Source organism: Pezoporus wallicus, unplaced genomic scaffold, assembly GCF_028554395.1.
Source record: "Pezoporus wallicus isolate ANWC-B61680 ecotype Strahan unplaced genomic scaffold, APGP_CSIRO_Pwel_v1 contig_5042, whole genome shotgun sequence".
In the NCBI taxonomy this organism is placed as follows: Eukaryota; Metazoa; Chordata; class Aves; order Psittaciformes; family Psittacidae; genus Pezoporus; species Pezoporus wallicus.
Window position 1 is genome coordinate 395273 of NW_026640972.1, and position 19749 is coordinate 415021.

A 19749-nucleotide genomic window follows, 5' to 3' on the forward strand; every position below is an offset into this window, starting at 1 on the left:
AAGAAGTTCTTTCTGTGAGGGTGGTCAGACACTGGCACAGGTTGGTCAGAGAAGTGGTGAATGCTCTATCTCTGGCAGTGTTCAGGGTCAGGTTGGACAGAGCTTTGGGCCACATGATTTAGTGTGAGGCATCCCTGCCCATGGTAGATGATGTTAAGGTCCTTTCCGACCTTAGCCAGTTTGTGATTCTATAAATTATGAACGTGTAATTTAATTTAGTAGTTCCTTATTTTATAGTATACATTTAAGAGGAAGAAACTCAATAATATATGTTTAGGAAATATGTGGAGTATGGCATATTTAAGAAAAAAAAAAAAGAGGAAAAAATAAAAACATTTAGCCCCGAAGTATTTTCCTATGAGTGTCTTTTTAGATAGAGTGATTGGGTCGCTGATGGCATTGGCAATGTTCAAGAAGCTTCTTGTCTAGGTCTCTGATGCAGATAACTTCAGTCATCTCTTGTCAGTTCCTTGGAGGTGTTTATAAAACGTTCTGTTCTCATTCCTCTTGCTACTAGAGCAAACATCTGTTTTGTATAATGGCATTTCTCAACTACCTGAGCTGATAAGCAAAGAATTGAATGAATGTTTGTAAATGAGGAATTCTTCCTCTGCACTGGTTATTCTTTAGCATAGAAATTAGGGGGTCACAAGTTTCTATCTCATTCTAGAACTGTTTTCTGGAAATATGTGTCCATTTTCTTTACTCTGCTTGATGATTTTCTGATGAATAAACATGAATTAAGAAAGGTGTTGCCATTTCTGAGATTTCACAAATTGTGTTAAACTGCATAGCAGTGACAATGAGATAATAATTCTATATGTAATTTAAAATTGGGATTGTGTCCTAGTTTAGGGATATGTGTTTCAAGTATCACAGTTACTCTCAACTAGCAAGTCAGGAGAATGTGCGTTTTCACTTTATGACTGGATTGCATGATCTAGATTAGGAAAATGCAGCCCTTGGAAATGATAACATGCAACATTTGCCAAGAGAATAGATGGAGACCTGGATATGTTGGAAACGCTCTTTCCACATGATTATGTCAGGATCTCAGTTGCTGTAACTCACCAGTTGTGAGTTCTGGGCTGCAGACTGGTGGAAATATATCAGGGAAGATGTGGAGAATGATCTGAAAAGGAACCTACTTCCCAAGATGAAACTTGTCCTCATTATATTAGATCTCAACCAAGGAATAAATTTTAATTTTGGATAGCATTTGAAGAAAGGAGGGAAATCGTGGAGGGTTTCATTTTAAAGTTTCACTTTTATAGAGGTATTTTCACAGCAAAAGTCAGGTTCCTTTTTTAACATTTTGATACCTTGCTGAAATATTGCTGAATGTAGACTGTCATTTGAATTAGTGATTTGAATGGTTTGGGAAGCTCTATAACTTTTTGTTCCTAGACAAATTCTTTTATTCTTATTCTTTGCAATCCTTGCAGCTATTGTGGATTTCCTTATGTTACTGAATATAAGAGTAAAATATGGTGCAGATGCTATATTATGCCATGTTTTCTAAACTCTGTAGCCTGGTCCTGTGTTCATTGCTGCCTGACAAGTTAAGCAGACCTGTTCCATGGAGATGTTGCCCTCTGAGTTCCTGTACAACTGCAGTCATACAAGGTGTGATTAGTTTTTCTTTCTCTTTGACTTTCCCTAATCTTGGATAAAAATAGCCTTTTATAGGAAATGTTATGAAAATTCAGACAGAAATTGAAAAAGTGACAAAGCTTACAGATCACAGTCTTTTAGGTACTATTTATAACAGCCTTCTCAAGAGGTTGAAACACCAAAGATATGGTAGAGCTCAGTGAGGTCTTCATCCTTCTGCAAGTATGATTAGGCAAACAAAAATAAAAGTAGGGTATTTTGTCTACTATAGGTTTCAGTTGTACTTGAATCTCTTTTTTAACTCTGTTTAAAAGGTATTCATTCTTTGAGTATGCTATTAAATAGAACATAAGTGTTGTTTTGTGGGGCATATTCAGGATACTAATCAATATACTGTGTCGTGTAAACAGCGTCTAACATAGACTGTAAAGACCAGAACTGATTTCCAGACCAGCTTTGGGTTACTGATCTTGAAGAGGCTGTACCTTTTATATTGTCTGGTTACAAAAGTACTAGTCCCAAACAAAGGAAATGGAAGCCAGTACTACCTTTTCAAAGCTGGATTACTAGCCTGTGTGCTCCTTTTCCTTCTAGCCCCAGAAGTCTTACATAGCTAGCAAATGTGTCACTGCTTCAGACCTGTGAAGTCTAGCAAATAGATTTCTTTTCTGGAAGAGCTGGAATTCAGCCCATCAAGCTGAAGCAGGAATTGAACTGAGTTCCTCTATTTCCTCACAGATGTTCTTAACTGGTAGATTATAATACGCAAAAGAAAAATGCTTGAACTCCTGATCTTCTAGATATCCAGCTTTGTTCCCTATAATGTGTGGGTATCACAGACTTTCAGATATCTTAAGCAGAATTTTTATGGGTTATTACACATGCATTGCACTGGACCTAAAAAAGTAGACTAAATATAAGTATACAATAAAAATGGGGAGGAGCTGACGTGGGGAAAGGTGGACATTCCTGAAAGTTCTTCACTTCCAATCAAAAAAGAGGTCATTAATATACAGACAATTCAGGTACAGCTGTCATTCACAGACCAGATAAATTAATACTCTGGTAAAATTCTGCTTGCAAAAGTTTCTAAAAGGCTGAACCTGCCAACCTGCTTGCAAAGAGTAAGTCTGCTATGAGACTTTATAGGGCCTACTAGATGCTACCTTAACTTGATTCCAAACTTACAGTCTGAAAACGTCTATAGTTTAGGGAACTGAATTTTCTAGAGAGAAAAAATTTATAGTTGAGGCCATATATCTCAATGAGGACTCATAAAGCTGGGCAGATAGTGAAGATTATACTTTTAAAAATGTCAGCTCTACTTACAGTCATGTTTGTGCCATTGTATGTCAGTTTGTTATGCTTGTGTGCATACTCCTTTTACATGAGTATGGTTTTGGCAAACTGGCATGTCAAGCTGGAACTGATAGCATTTTTCATATCATGGTAATCAGCAGAGCAGGAAGAAATCAAAAAGCAATGGTAGAGATGTGGTAACTATTAGCTTTTCACCCTTTGCAGGGAATAGAACTAATTTTAAATTGGAAGTCATTTCCAAATCATGTCCTTTTTAGAGGAAAGAAAAAGAATTTGAAGTCCTTCTCATGTCTAAAGTCCCAGTTTCTTCTCCTGAAGACATTCGGAGACTTTTCTAACCTGTTGCCTCCTGTTAAAGCTGGATCTTTCATTCTGAACCACCAAAATGGTACTGTATGACCTATATGACCATTCACACATAATCAACCTGTCAGTGTATAGACTTTCATTATTTTTAGGTTGATTTTGGGTTTTCTTTAAAAAATTTATTGAAAAAGTCTGCCATTATTGGCAGGGAAATAGGTCATTATTTTATGAACAATTTATAGGTAGTAAAGCAATAGATATTTTCAACTGCTTTGCTTTATACAGTTAGACTGTTGCAATAGCAACTTTAATCACTAATGGCTCTACATTGATTATTTTACGTTTCTTTGGGTTTTTTTCACAGTTTTCAATAACAATTTCAGGATTGTTCCCTGTTCTTTTTGTAGGTGACAGGGCATTGCTCCTCCCAGTAATGTAAGCTTCCCCGATTTCTACTCAGTGTTGCAGTCAATATCAGTTATGCACCAGTACCTGCTTGTCAGTCTCCACCTTATATTCACCTCTTTTTATATAAACTCATAAATGAGTTTTAATGTAATACATGCAAATAGCTAGTGACACACTTCTGATGTTATCAGTGCTTTTACTTAGCACACTCGTATTTTCTTGCTTGCTTATTAGAGAACTGTAAAAAGCTCTTGTTTAACAAATAGTGTGCAACCCCCCTTTTAAAATCCAAGTCATATATATGTTTATGTGATCTATGAATTCAACATTGTGCACATTTCATAAGGAGAGAACATTTTTTGATCACATATGATGATGTGTTGATAGTAAATTGCTACAGGTTGAAAGTGAGATTTTAGTTCTCTTAGATCCAACACAGATCTTAGTCAAAAATAATATCTGAGTATTTTGTTATTCGAGATTGATATTATTAAGTACAATTTAACATTTAATTAATATTCTTGTTGAAATGTTTTTCACCACAAATTGCAAACTCAGAAAAGAATATGCTTCATGCATGACTGCTGGACAGTATACGTAGTGTCTTAAAAGTAAACTATTTTCTGTGGCAGTCATTTGATTAATTTAGCAAGAATTCCTACCATTATAATGACTTCATATGTGTGTGGTTTTTAATAAGATGTATAGTTGTGGCATGAGCATCATGAATGGAACTGGAATTACTCAAGAGATATCCCACACGGTAGTTCCACTAGTTAAATGGGTTATCATATTAGTCCAAAATGATTCCCTAAATTAGTAATCTATCAACCAGAATTTTATTATTCTTGATAAAGAATATGTTTATTTGAAGTTGGCAAAAGCATTAATATTTAGTTGTTTCTCTGCAGTACGTATTGAATGAAGTTCATCGCTATCCTCTTGCTGTAAGACTATGAGATCTTGGGAAGGAATTTCTAGGAAGGATTCACTTTCCGGGAATTATTCTCCCTGTGATGTGTAGCTATGCACATACAGTATAAGACAAATAATTTATCTTCATTAATCACAGAATCACAGAATCCTAAGGGTTGGAAGGGACCTCAAAAGATCATTTAGTCCAACCCTCCTGCAAGAGCAGGGTAACCTACAGTACATCACACAGGAACTTGTCCAGGTGGGCCTTGAGTATCTCCAACATAGGAGACTCCACAACCCCCCTGGGCAACCTGTTCCATTGATCTGTCACTCTCACAGTAAAGAAATTTTTCCTGATGTTCACATGGAACCTCCTGAGCTCCAGTTTACACCCATTGCCCCTTGTCCTATCACTGGACATCACTGAAAAAAACCTAGGTCCATTATCCTGACACTCACCCTTTACATATTTGTAAACATTGATGAGGTCACTCCTCAGTCTCCTCTTCTCCAAGCTAAAGAGTCCCAGCTCCCTCAGCCTCTCCTCGTAAGAGAGATGTTCCATTCCCTTAATCATTGTGTCTCTGCGCTGGACTCTTTCAAGCAATTCCCTGTCCTTCTTGAACTGTGGGGCCCAGAACTGGACACAATATTCCAGATGCGGCCTCACCAAGGCAGAGTAGAAAGGGAGGAGAACCTCTCTTGACCTACTAACCACACCCTTTCTAATGCACCCTAGGATGCCATTGGCCTTCTTGGCCACAAGGGTGCATTGCTGGCTCATGGTCATCCTCCTATCCACCAGGACCCCCAGGTCCCTTTCCCCTTCACTACTGTCCAGCAGCTCAGCTCCCAACCTGTACTGGTACATGGGGTTGTTCTTCCCCAGATGCAAGACTCTACACTTGCCCTTGTTGAATTTCATCAAGTTCCTCTCCGCCCAACTCTCCAGCCTGTCCAGGTCTCACTGAATGGCAACACAGCCGTCTGGTGTGTCAGCCACTCCTCCCAGTTTAGTATCATCAGCAAACTTGCTGAGGGTACATTCATTTCCCTCATCCAGGTTGTTGATGAAAATATTAAACAGCACTGGTCCCAGCACCGACCCCTGAGGGACTCCACTAGTCACAGACCTCCAGCTAGATTCTGCCCCATTGACCACAACTCTCTGCCTTCTTCCTTCCAACCAGTTCTTGATCCACCTCACTACCTGATCATCAAGCCCACACTTCCTTAGCTTATCTATGAGGATGCTGTGGGAGACAGTATCAAATGCCTTACTGAAATCAAGAAAAAACACATCTACTGCTCTACCATCATCCATCCACCTAGTTACTTGCTCATAGAAGGCTATAAGGTTGGTTAAACATGACTTCCCCTTGGTAAAGCCATGTTGGCTGCTTTTAATGACCCCCTCATCCTTGATATGCCTAGAGATGGTGTCGAGAATAAGTTGTTCCATTACCTTTCCAGGGATGGAGGTAAGGCTGACCGGTCTATAATTACCTGGGCCCTCCTTCTTGCCCTTCTTATAGACCGGCGTGACATTTACCATCCTCCAATCCTCAGGCACCTCACCTGTTTCCCACGACTTACCAAAGATGATGGAGAGTGGCTTAGCAATGACCTCCGCCAGCTCCCTCAGCACCCGCGGGTGTATTCCATCCGGACCCATCTATTTATAGATGTCCAGATTACTTAGCTGATCCCTAACACAATCCTCATCTACCAAAGCAAACTCCTCCTTTATCCTGACTCCTTCCGGGGCTATAGGAATCTGGGTCCCCCAGGGAGAGTCTGCAGGAGTAAAGACAGAGGCAAAGAAGGCATTCAACACCTCTGCCTTCTTTATATCTTCTGTCTCCAGGGCACGCACCTCATTCAGCAGTGGGCCTATACTTCTTCTTGTGTTAGTTTTATTTGCTATGTATTTGAAGAAGCCCTTTCTATTGTCCTTGACCCGACTTGCCAGATTAAGTTCCAAGGAGGCCTTAGCTGTATTCTATTCCTCCCACACAGGATCCTAAACTCCACCATCTCATGGTCACTGCAGCCCAGGCTGCCATTGACCGTCACTACTTCAACCAGACCCTCCTTGGTGAGTACCAGATCCAGCAGCGCTCCTCTCCTAGTTGGTTCGTCCACCATTTGCATTAAGAAGTTATCATCAATGCACTGGAGGAACTTCCTAGACTGTGAATGACTGGCTGTGTAAGTCTTCAGCAAATATCAGGGTACTTAAAATCCCCCATAAGGACCAAGGAATGTAGTCGTGAGGCTGCTTTCAATTGCCTATAGAAAGCCTCATCAACTCCTTCATCCTGATCGGGAGGTCTATAATAGACCCCCACAACTGTGCCACCCGTACCAGCCTGTCCCTTAATTCGCACCCACAGACTTTCCACTTGGTCCTCATCTGTCCCTGGACAGAACTCAATGCATTCTAGTCGCTCTTTCACATAAAGAGCAACTCCACCACCTGGCTTTGCTGATCTATCTTTCCTGAAAAGGACATATGTAAGGCAAATGTACACAGCACAAAAATGTGTATCTATAGATGAACAAACTAGGTCAAATTTTTCATAATAAAAAAAAAATTAAACAGCCATTCGTCAGATGAGTATCTGGAGACTGTTAGTAGTCAATAGAACTAATAAAAAATGGGGGGGGGGGAGGGAATATCATCAGAGGGAAATATTTTTCATGGCATTCTGTGTAACCACACACACAGACATTCACATTAAAAAGACACTAGACCTGTTTTTCACACTGTACTCTTTCTCTGAAATGAGTTACTCGAAGCTTTATATTAGTTAGGCTGAACAAGACAAGTAGTCTAGGAGATTGGTTCAACAGAGATGAACTCATTTATTGATTAGGTGTACAAAAATATTTCCACTCAATAATAGAAGTATATGAGTGAATTTCTTTGCTTGTAGCAGATCACATAGAAAAGCTGAGAATATCATTTTTGAAATTGATATTTATACATTAATTAAACTTGTTTTGAGAGGTAGCCATGCAGAATTACCTAATCTCCATCTGCTTAATTCAAGTGCAGCAGTATAAAAATATTAGCATACCAGACATGCAACTATCCTTTGTTTTGTTTCCACCTGGCATTCCTGAAACAAGAAAAATTAGAAGTGCAGTATACACAGAAACTATAGGTCTCATGCAGGAGAATAATCCTTATGCAGGATTTTACTTCCAGGAAAAGGTGTAGTTATGGCTTGCAATAAATAATCGAGGTTTATAGAGGTTCGTCCAATTCCTTAGTGCAAAAAAGTTCTATTCTTATGAGCATATAAAATAAAACAGATCTCTGAGACAACAGAATATGTTAGCAACTGAAGTGAATAAAAACTGGCAAGAATGCCAATGACCAAGAAAACACCGGTAGCTAGTTTTACTGCACAGTGAGTCAGCAGTTACTCAGCGAGGAAATTTAACTTAACTTCATCATATTTACTGCATAAAGATGTCTTTGTTTAAGAAACTATCTGAAGTAACATTTTCTCTGTATACCCTCTGGAGCTGTTGAAAGTCTTATGTGGGCATCATAGCACACTGTGGTTTCCCTGATTTATTAACTTTACCCTTACTTTTTACCTAACATGCAAATACCCAGAGCTCACACACATTTTTACTAACAGCCTGCAAGTGGTTTAGATTCATAAATAAAAGCATCTAATTCTCTTTCACATGTCCCAAAGCATCCAAGACTTCCACAGGAACAGGCAGGTAAGACAAAGGACTTACAAGAAACCTAGAATGGAAACTTGGGGCCAAGCATAGTAACAGAGGGTATCTAAAATAACCTCCTTTCTTTTGGTGGTTGAATACTACCCTGCTAGTAATATTTATTAAAAACAGCAGGAACTGTTTAGTTGCTTGTTCTCTTCTACTTATCTATTTTATTTATGATGTCGTCATTGTAGTGCATATTACTGTGTTTTTCTTTTACTAAGTCTTCCTTTTACTCAGCTTTTTTCATCCTTTTGCAGTTTATAAAAAATAAATGCTTTGAGAACAATTACTAAAGCCTGATTATAACTTCAATGAGTTTGTGTTACTTATTGCCATAACATATTTTTAGAAAATACTTAAGGATTTTAGACCAAGTTTTGATCAGTTACTGGGATAACTCTAAAGTCAAATACTGTACTTGAAATGAGGAGCTGAGAATTGGATTAATACTATTGATTGTTTTCTAAATATTCCTTGTAATTTTCCTTGGTGAGTTATTCAAGCAAAGATTATACTTTTATGTTAACAGTAATGTTCCTTTCATCTTTTTTCCTACTAAAAACTTCATTTTCCTCATAATGTACTGTCTCCAAGCCTTCTTTAATATTTCATTTTGTTGGCATCCAGAAAACTAAGCCATTTTGCATCTCTTTTGAGGAACAGAGAAAGGGAGGAAGAGGAACAAAACTAGCCTTTTTGCTATTCCTCTTCTTTTGTTATCATAAGTGCATGGCAGGTGAGATTTTTCCACTGTAGATGTAGTAGATCTAGTGCCTAAATATAGTCTTTCAAATTTAGGATGAGACTGCTTGCAATTATTTTTTCATATATCTTGAGATACTTAATTTTCTCTAGGTTTTGCTAATTTCCAAAGGATTTCCTTTGGTAGCTGCTTTGGCACAATTCCCATTTTATTCATTCTGTAGAAAAGCCTATTATAAACAATTTTTTATAAATACACATGAAAAGAAAATTTTTCACTTCCGTTGTCTATTTGCATGTTCTTGAACTCATTAAAAATAGACCTTACAAAAGTAGGGAAGATAACAGACATGTAAGTCTATGCTTCTGGTATTCTGCATTAGGTTGATTTTTACAAGTTTGGTTTAACATTGAAGAGCATATGAAATAATAGAATATACTTAGCAAGGAAGGGAAACACCACATATTCCGTTTTCCTTTAATAAGATACTCTGTGGATAAATGAACATACGCTTGGGGAAACTGCTTCTCAATAAGCAACTAATTAATTTTGCATTATACTTGGAATTTATTTGTATTACAATAACTCGGAAGAGTGCAAATCGAGAGATTTTATGGGAACTACAAACTTAAGTCATTGTGCAGGATAACAGAGGTAAAGCAACTTAGAAAATTGTTTATGGTTATTCCCAGTAACTTTCTTCCTTCAGTTTGCTGAATCATTTTGCATATTTCAGTTCCATGGCTGTTTTCATGTTCATAAGTACCTCTGAAAAATGAAGCTTTTTTTAAATAATATTCTACCATTTATGTCATTGCTTGTGTTTTATTTCACTGAACACTGCTATACCATCCAAAATATGGATGCCATAGAGGAGCTCTTCATCAGGGACTCTAGCAATAGGATAAGGGGCAATAGGTTCAAACTTAAATAGGAAGGATTCGGATGATATATAAGGAAGAGGTTCTTTACTGTGAGGGTGGTGAGGCACTGGCACAGGTTGCCCAAAGAAGTGATAAATGATCCATCCCTGACAGTGTTCAATGTCAGATTGGACAGAATGTTGGGAGACATGGCCTAGTGTGAGGCACCCCTGCCCATGGCAAGGGGGGTTGGAACTTGATGATATTAAGGTCCTTTCTAACCATAATTATTCTATAATTCTATGATTCTAAGATTCCCTGTATGATACTTAATGACAAAACACAGCTACAGATCTACTTAATCAGAAAGAAATGCAATGGAGTGATCAAGGCATATTGCTATGTCTCAAGATGTATTGGATTTGTTATGTTTCAGGTATCAGTTTGATCCAGAAGTAAATGGAAAATTTTCCATATGAATTCAGGAGTCAGAAGTGTCAAGACACAAAAATCATATCACCACCATGTGACTGCAAGCCAGGCATGCCTTTCCCACATCATTTAGAAGAGCCTAATAGGTGCTTCAGGACACATCTTTGACCATCTCTGTGTTATCAGAGCATAAAGTATTAGCAAAGTGCTGTTTGAATAGAATTGGCAAGAAAATAAGATTTTTTTTTTTTTAAATGTATTGTAGGGATCTTTTCTATAGCATCCTCAATTTTCCACAAATAATAAAGGAAAAAAAAAATCCTTGAGGAAATAAGCCCTTCCATGGAAAGCTGATGACTTGTTCAGGGAGAGATAGTCTGCATTCAGTTTCAAACTACTTATGGTAATAAGTATTCCTATCCATAACTTCCAGACTGTCCCAGTCTGAGTCACAGACACAGCAGGAGATCAGTTTTAATTTCCATTCTCCCCCAGTGCTTGGATAGTGCAAAAACTGCTGGTGACCCAGTAGAGCAGCACAAACCCTCTCTTCATGTTAAGTAGAAGCTCCAGCCTCCCTGAAATCAGGGGCCTTACATGCTCATCTCATATTTCAGGGTGAAAAGCTTATAAATGAATCAAATCCATGGGGAGAGCAAGAAATCAGTGCCTATTACATCAGGAGCTTCCTACAGGGACATCTTTTGTCTCATGAAAATAGGATTTACTTAGTTCCCAAGCAATTTCAAAGAGGTAGGTATCTCTCTTTGAAAAGCAAAGGTTGTGTTTTTCACTGAGATACTGATGTTTTGAGTGTAGTGCTAGAAGGAAGAAAGGAGCAAACAGCTTTTTGCTTCTGTAGACTCCTCATAAACATTCTCATAAATAAGTATACAAATGAAAATTCTCCAGAATTAGTATAGACAGAAAGCTCTGTGAAGGTTGCTAGGCAGCTGAGGCCAAAGGAAGAGAAAGGAGGCAGGGCTTTGAGAAAGAGAATCAGTGACTTGTGGGTTATCTGGAGTCTCCATTTACTTTTTTCATAACCAAGCAACAGTAGAATTTATTTTTCTTTAGTAAATGAGCAATGTTTTTAAAAGATTTGAAATGAAAGGCCTGTTTTATATCTTTTTCCTACCCATTTTAAAGCTATGGAATTATATGTATGGTTATTATTTCTAATTTATTTTTATTCATTGTCTGCAACAGGAGTTTGGTGCTGTATATCCAGGCTATAACTTGAAAATTATTTAGCAAGGTAGTTAATTTTTAAATATTTGTCCAGTTTTAATTTTTACCAATGTGCATGTAAGACTCTAAATGATAGAAGTTTCCAGTGCTGGAAGGTGTACCTTGCCCTCAAAAGGTGTTTGTGTTTCACTGTCACAAGGAAAGACTTAATTTCTACTGCTATAATCTGTATGATATATGATGAAGTTACTCATTACAGAAATATAGCAGTAACACACACTCCCTTCCTTTTACTGCTAAGCATACGAAAATGCAGGAATTTCCAATAAACAAGGTTTTTGTATGCAAGATTAGGTGATCACATTATTGACTAAGTACTGAGATTTGAAATCTCTGAAGATTAAGTGATCGCATTATTGATTAAGTACTGAGATTGGAAATCTCTGCTTATATTTGTGTCTTAGCCTAACTGAAATTAGCTGTGCCTTCAGCAGCTGTATTATACATACAAGTACATTGAGGGGGGCACTATAATCCTCCAATTTCCCTCCCTTCTCACAGTGTACCATGTTTTAGTCTACTTCAGCTATTTTCAATTCCTTCAGATTATGTCTCTAGAAGATTTAATCACTGCATCACAGTTTTTCATTATTTGTTTCTTTCACAGGGTGGATGCTGTGGGGGCATCCAGGCAACTGAATGGAATAGCCTCTAGTGGGCTAGTAGGATGAGAAGGTCCAGGGGTAGTTTGGGAAATGAGGAGAAACATCACCTCCCAAGATGGTAAACCTACTGCAAAGGTAATACATGTAAGGATCTTGTTATGCAGTCAGACTTTAGACTCTAGGGGTGTCATGGCTGGAATGCATGGCAGAAAACCGCTAGGGAATGGGAGCACATATCTTTGATGCTGTCTGAGTGTTCATACAGAGTCACCTGAAAATATTTCAAGAGCTTCTTAAACTGCATTGAGTTACAGTACCCTTCCCTGTGCAAGGGAGATTTTGAATGCTGTACCTTAAAGGGGTTTTCTTGTCTTCCTGTGGACCTGTTCGAGACTACATATTGAAAGTTTACAGTAATTTTTGAAGAAATCCCTTATAGGGCTTGAAACACATGAAAATGCCAGCTTATCAGCCATGTAACAATTGAGCAGAATAAAATGTTATTTCAAACGGAGACTGAATGGCTTTATTTTTAACCATACATAATCTTGTTTGGTTGGTTTATTTCAATCTCACCTTCCAGGCTTGACTGTTGTGTTTGTGGAAACTTTCTCCCCGGAAGCCTTAACTATGGATGTTTTTGTTACTAGCATTTCAGAAGTCCGAGAGAATGTGCATATTAACAAAAGGCCAGGTTGGACAGGGCTTGGAGCAACCTGTCTAGTGGAAGATGTCCCTGTCCATGGCAGGGTGTTGGAACTAGGTGAGCTTTAAGGTCCCTTCCAACCCAAACCAGTCTGTGTTTCTATGATTTTATGACCTGTCATGCTTCAGCATAACAGCTTCTTCCTTCCCGTTAAGAAGTAGAGTTGAGCCATGAAGTACCAGGACATTAAGTTTCTCTGCTGTCCCAAAAGCTCATCTATATGGTCTATTTCTGAGCCCAGTTTGTTAGTTTTTTAAACTAAAATTAAGTTTGGTGAAATGATTTTGTCCACTCCTCAGAAACCAGTCATTTCCCATAGTACTTTCTGAAATACTTGACAGGCTGAGTTGCTGCTTTCATTTATTAAGGTGTCTTAATTTTGCAGCATGTAAGAATATTAACAATAGAAAATCACACTGGTGGAAAATAAAATGGGATTTCTGATGCAAAAGCTTTTATAAGGATCTATTCCCATATTTCATAAGATGCCAAAAAAACACAAAACATCATTTAATTAGGAAAGCTTTTTTTCTTTGTTCAAGAGTATAGACATTTTGTCTAGTTGAGTACTAGGTTAAGCTTTCAAATGTCTCTGAGAAATGCCTTCCTTATTTTTGCTGATGATCTTTCTCCAATTCTCTGGTATTCATTAATTAAAGTAATTCATATATTCCACTACTGCAATTCACAAATTGTTTCTGTGCTTCACCAGGCTTCGCAGTTGCCAGAAACCAAACCAGTCTGTGCTCGTGTAATATTAGTGAGAGTTGTGTCTTTGTGTTACCTTTAGCTGTGATAGAGAGTCTGAAGCCTTCTCCTCTGGAAAGAATAGAAACTACTTTATTACCTGGGAGTTCTAAATGCATTTGTGACAGAGGAAAGGTTTGATGTAGGAAAGTGAGAGTAAGCACAGATCTTGCTTCCTGGATTTATAAAAATAGTGAAAGTTTTCAGTTCATAATCTGCTTTTCAAGACTCTGCTACTCAAAGTTCTTGTTAATCAATTCAACCTAGATTCTCCAGACGTAATTTGTTTTTTTTTTATTGTGTAGAAGAAATGAGTTATCATGTTTTTGGCTTTTTGTTTTTTTTTGTTTGTTTGTTTGTTTTTTTTAGTGAGGGTCCAGTAGTTTCTACCAAAAGATTGAAGCAATTTACTACAAAGACAAGAATAGTTTCAAATAGGTTCAGTCCCTAGCTATCTTTCAGGTGCCTTCTTTCTACCCATAAAAGGGGTAGACTCATATGAAAATTCTTATGGAACATGTAATGTTCCTCTGTTGATGCTTTTGTGATAATCCTTTCTCAAAAAGGAGAAAAAGATCTTTGCACAAGAATTAGCGGGGCTCACTGAAACAGCTTTAAGCTAGCTTTGAAGGGGGAAGAGTATAAAATCAGGTGTGCTAGAAATAAGCCTGAAGACAGCATGTCAATGTTTAAGGGACAGTGGGCTAGTGAGGTCCTTCAGTCTGCTTCAAGATCTGTTGAATATGCTGGAGCACATTTGGAATGTCTTTATAGTAATGCACACAGCATTAGGAGGTAGAAGCTTTGGCCCAGTTCCAGAGCTGTAGTGTCACTGGCATTAGTGAAACCTGGTGGCATGAGTCCTGTGATTGTTGTGCCATGATGGGAGGTTGTAGGCTCTTCAGGAGGGATAGGCAGGGCAAGCAAGGTGGACTATATGTAAGGGAGGGATTGGATTCCGTGGTAATGACAGGTGACATGGTTGGAAGCCTCAGGGTAGAGGATGAATGGGAAAGCAAATACAGCAGATGTTGCTGTGGGACTCTACTATTGACCACCCTGGTGGATGATGACACCAATGGATTGTGGAAGGAATTGATCTCTACTGCCCATGTCCTTACAGGTGATTTTAAATTCCCAGACATCAACTAGGAATATCCTACAATGGACACAAACAGATCCAGGAAATTTCTGAAGCACATTGAAGAGAACTTCTTGGTACTAAAAGAACCAGCTAGGAAAGATGCCCTTCTGGATCTGTCGTTTGGAAACAGAGAAGTGGTGATTGCTGGCTGTCTTGGTCACGGTGACTATGAAGCAGTTGAGTTTCAAATCACTGGTGAAAGCAGGAAAACTGCCAGCAAAACTTCAACCCTGGTCATGGGGAGAGCAGACTTCACGCTGCTGAATGAACTAGTTAGTAAGGTATCCTGGGAATCTGCTTTTAAAGGTATTGGGGTCCATGAATGCCTGTCATTTCTGAAGATCCATCTCTTAAGAACACAGGAGCAGACAATTCAAAAGTATTGGAAGTAAAGGAAGAGGGGCAAAAGACTGGCTTAGCTAAGCAGGAATCTTCTAGAATTTAGGCAGAAATGAAAAATGTATGGACACTGGAAGCAAGGGCAAGACTTATGGGAAGCATCTCAGGTCAGTTGATTTGTTGAGTTTGGAGAAGAGAAGGCTGAGGGGTGACCTCATTACATTGTACAACTTCCTCAAGGGGAGCAGTGGAGGGGAGGGTGCTGATCTCTTTCTGATGACCAGCAATAAGACACAAGGAAATGAAATGAACCTGCATCATTAGGAAAAGGTTCTTCACTGAGAGGGTGATGGTCACTGGAACAGGCTCCCCAGGGTCATGACACTAAGACCGTCAGAGTTCAAGCAGTGTTTGGATGATGAACTTTGTCATATGATTCAGTTTTATATAGTCCTGTGAGAAGTGGGGAGTTGGACTCAATAATCCTTATGAGTTCCTTCTAACTTGAGATATTCTATGATTCTATGAATCTAATCTCAATGACACAGAGAACAGTTTGGATTCCAGGCTTTACACTGGGAAAAGAAGTTACAACCTTCAGGGCAAATATGGAAGGAAACTCAAATTAGATGAGATGACATTGTGATATCTTCATCTGCAACATACTAAATGAAGTTTGAACTTCTCCACCTCTACACTTAATGAGAAACAGGAAGTTTAATGGATTGATGTTTCAGTCTCTGATTCACTGCTTAAATTGTGTTTCATGTGAACTATTATTGGAAATGCCATTTTGACTGAAGGAAGGGGAAGATAAGGGTACTGTTTTAATATAACTTGAAATCTTGATGGTAAAAAGTAGTTTATATTTTCAGTAAGAGGCTTTCATCTTCATTGGAGTCTAATGATATTGATCTGATATTAGTACTAAGTATATGCTCTTGAATTCTGACCAGAACCAGATTCTGCTTCTGGTGGAAATTATAAATGTTTCACATTATTCCAAAAAACAGAGCTCTTTCTGTGCATTTCTTTAACTGATCAGTTTACAAGTGACTGCATTTTGCTCTTCTGTATGATAAAATATTTGTTTCAGGTGTTTTTCTATTCTAAAAGGAATGGTTCTACATTTTATATTTTGGGTGATCTCTGTGCCCTTCAAGGCTACTTCTAATAAAGTCATGGTAGCTAATGCTGTGTTTGGTTTTGGTTTTCCTCTTCTAACAGCCAGGAAAACAGTCATGTTCCATGATTTATGGAAGAGTCAAAAGCTTTCAAGTTAAATAATAAATAAAACCTGGGAAGCTTCTGTTCAGTTTTTTGTTGTTTGTTTTTTGTTGGTGGTGGTGGTTTGTTTTTTTTTTTTACCAAGAGACCTCTAGGGCTTTATCTTAGAAGAAAGAACCCTTAGACATAACCAAAGTCAATAACCCTCAAGAGACAAATGGAGACAGGGAAAATTAGCAGCAATTCCTTCAATATTTCACCAAAGATAAAAGACTGTGATATGACAAGAATAGACTGTTGGATCTCTGAAATGATCTGAGAAGTCAAATATGAAAGAGATGAGTTACCAGGTAGCCTTCACCTGCATTACTCAGTGCTATATCCATTGCTCTCTCCACAGCTGATAATGCTGTATATAACAAATTTGGTATGTTCTGTGGGGGAAAGTGCTGTATTCTTTTTGTTTAAACTTACTGTGTGAAATCCCTCCTTAATTAAAAACTGGTAGGAAAGCTCATCCTTTATTGACATCCCAAGATGCCAATGATTCAGTGTCTCAATTTACTTCTTTTCTAGGGTTGTTTCTCATTCATCTGCCACTTTTGTTTTATATCTTTATTTCATAGAATGGTTTGGGTTGGAAGGGACCTTAAAGCTCATCTAGTTCCAACCCCTTGCCATGGATAGAGACACCTTCCACTAGACCAGGTTGCTCAAAGCCCCATCCAGATAATAATTTGTCCATTATTATTTAATTTCTGCTCCTCTTCCTGAGTTCTGTTATGATAGGTGGTAGAAAACTGGTCCTATAATACTGAAGAACAGTTTTGGGTATTTAGTGTTTGTAAGACAGAATGTTCGGGTACCATCCTCTGAAAGTTCTCATTCCTGTAATGTGCCAGGAGCTTGTCTTGCAATTTTTAACACTTACTTTACTGTAATTTTTGCTTTTACTACAGTAGAATAAAACTGGTGGCAGGAAAGTTGATCTGAATACCAAATAATAAAATTTCTTTCCTTAATTTCCTTGACATCTTGGGGATTTGCAAAAGCTTAGCCATTGATTTGGCAACATATAACTGATAGATAATAAAAATTCAGCTCCAAACTACTTTAAACCACTTCTGACAGTCATGTTAAAGGAAAGTAAAGGGGAGGGAAACAATTTACTCTCAAATGCATCAAGCAGATCACTTTTTATTGATGTGACATTTATATCTGTTGTAGAAGATGAGGTCTCCGTGAGAAGTTGTTAATGTACCAGAGATCAACTACATAGCAGGTTTTGTTTATATCCCATGTCTGATATAATATTTATCATTAAGATGTTGAAATCTGTAACAAGAACTAAAGAATAAACAGATAAACAGCCTGGATTAGGAAATAAGATTATTAAAAAGCAAATTGTAAACTACTTGTATACACAAGGTGTCTGACTGCATCCTGAACTCCCCAGAGCCTTTAAACCCATATTAAAGTGCCTGGAGGTGCAAATTATTCTTGTGGAGCCACAAGAAGTGGAGGAAAGGGTGGAATTCATGACTATATGGCCTTTGAGGGAGAGCACTGAATGAAATCTGCGTGAGTAATGTGAATGAAACACAGTTATAAGCATAGATTAGAACAGTATTTTATGACGTTGCTCTGTTTGCGCTGTGTAAAACCTTAATCTCAAGTTTTGCTAGGTATAGCTTTCTCTTTTATTTTTAAGCCTCTTTTGTGTTGGGGAGCAAGATGCATCACAAACAGTAGACCCATCTACATTGCTAGAGATGAAAAACTCAGAAGAATATGTATGCAGATAGTAGGAAAGCACCCACACCTTGAGACACTTGAGAGTGCTTCCTACTACTCTGTTAAGCATTAGTATAGGGACTGAGGTTCCCAAATATCAGCCTTTGGGAAGGAATTCCCTCTGGCAGAACAGTCCTCTGCTCTTCCTGAGTTGAAGCAAATGGCAAAGAGGCAGCCCACATCTCCAGGCAGATCTGGGTATGCTGTGCCTCTTTAGGCTGAAAATTACTTTAATCCTGTAAGTTATTGTTCATTTCAGTCATACAAATATTTGAACTGACGTAAAGTAAAATAGAATAATTTTGGGAATAATCCCTACATTTCTTCTGTAAAGCAAAGGAACAATACAAACAAGGCTGATTTTATACAACATAAAATGTACTAGCTAACACAGGTGAACTAAAGCTAAACTGTGAATATATTTCTAATCTATCAAAGCATTGTTTTATATTGGCCAACTAGGCTATTACATATTGATGTAATATTTTTTCCAATAGTTTTCTAACATTGCTATATTATAGCGATGCTTGTGATAGTTTATGAAAAGAGCTACATGAGCACAAAATAAGAGTTCTGCATCATTCAGATGATGCAATGAGGGAAGCAATATTTTTATTTAATCCTCTATAGTTATGATTTTTAATCAGCCCTGGGCTGATTACAAAAATATTTGACTACTTCACAGTCATTAAATCCTTCAGATGCATAAAGTAATGTGAGATGCCCCTAAACGCCATGGGCCTCTGGTCAACACTTAAAAATACAGTACATACAAATGGCAGCACATTGGCTACTGTATTAAATAACCAAGCGGCATGAAAGTGCTCAACTTCTCCAAATATTGCATTCAGAATAGGTTTCTTTAACAAGACTTCATGTTCAGATAGAGTAGATTCTGAAATCAAGTAGGTCATTTGTTTATCTTTGCAGCTTCTGTTGTTTGATCGTTACTCCAATTTTATGAAGAAGCTGAGGCACAGAGATGAAGCATTAAGAAAGTTAGGAGTTAAAACCTCTTTCCTACTGTCTTTGATTTGGAAACCTGAGCCTCTTTCCCAACAGAAGGCACCACTTATTCTATTTAAATTCATTATCACATATCTTTATAGCTCTTTGAGGATCTGAGATACTACAATTGAAAATCATCTTAACATGTCTAAAAAGAGAAAAGCTTCTTTAGTCATGTCTACTTTCTTAAGGATAAGTAGAAATTTTCATAGTAAGGGGTTAATAGCTAAACTAGATAATATTGTCCAGTTGCATTAAGTACCCCTATTTAGTTTTTCTAGGAATACTAAAGATTCAATGCTGCACAGTCTAAGTACATATTAAACATTACAACTAGTTGCTGATTTCCACAATAATGTGTAAGGTTGGCAAAAATCCACTAGTAATAAATCTGAGAGCCATCATAACTATTTCCTTTACTGCAGTTAAAAGTTGAATTTAAAATTACCAGCATGAAAAAGAAGTGTTCTTTTAATAGAAATTGCAGTTTGATACTGAGCTGGTGGTCATTTAAAAATGGAGTTTCAAAGATGAAAAAGTGCCATGGTCCAAAAAGAAAAAAAAAATAAATTGAAAAATGAGGCTTGCCCACCACATTGGATCAGTCTGTGTTC

At 37.8% G+C, this 19749-nt stretch overlaps 1 protein-coding gene across 3 annotated transcripts in view; it reads left to right on the forward strand.

Annotated features, from left to right (window-relative positions):
• LOC130605698 (leucine-rich repeat-containing protein 4C) overlaps positions 1–19749 on the forward strand; it is a 242186-nt gene that overhangs the window by 176118 nt on the left and 46319 nt on the right. For 2 of the 3 annotated variants that reach the window (XM_057421404.1, XM_057421403.1), the window contains exon 2: positions 12173–12305. The exons of the other annotated variant lie outside the window; for it this stretch is intronic. The gene's annotated coding sequence lies outside the window, so the exon portion shown is untranslated. The remainder of the gene's footprint in view (positions 1–12172; positions 12306–19749) is intronic. 3 annotated transcript variants of the gene reach the window in all.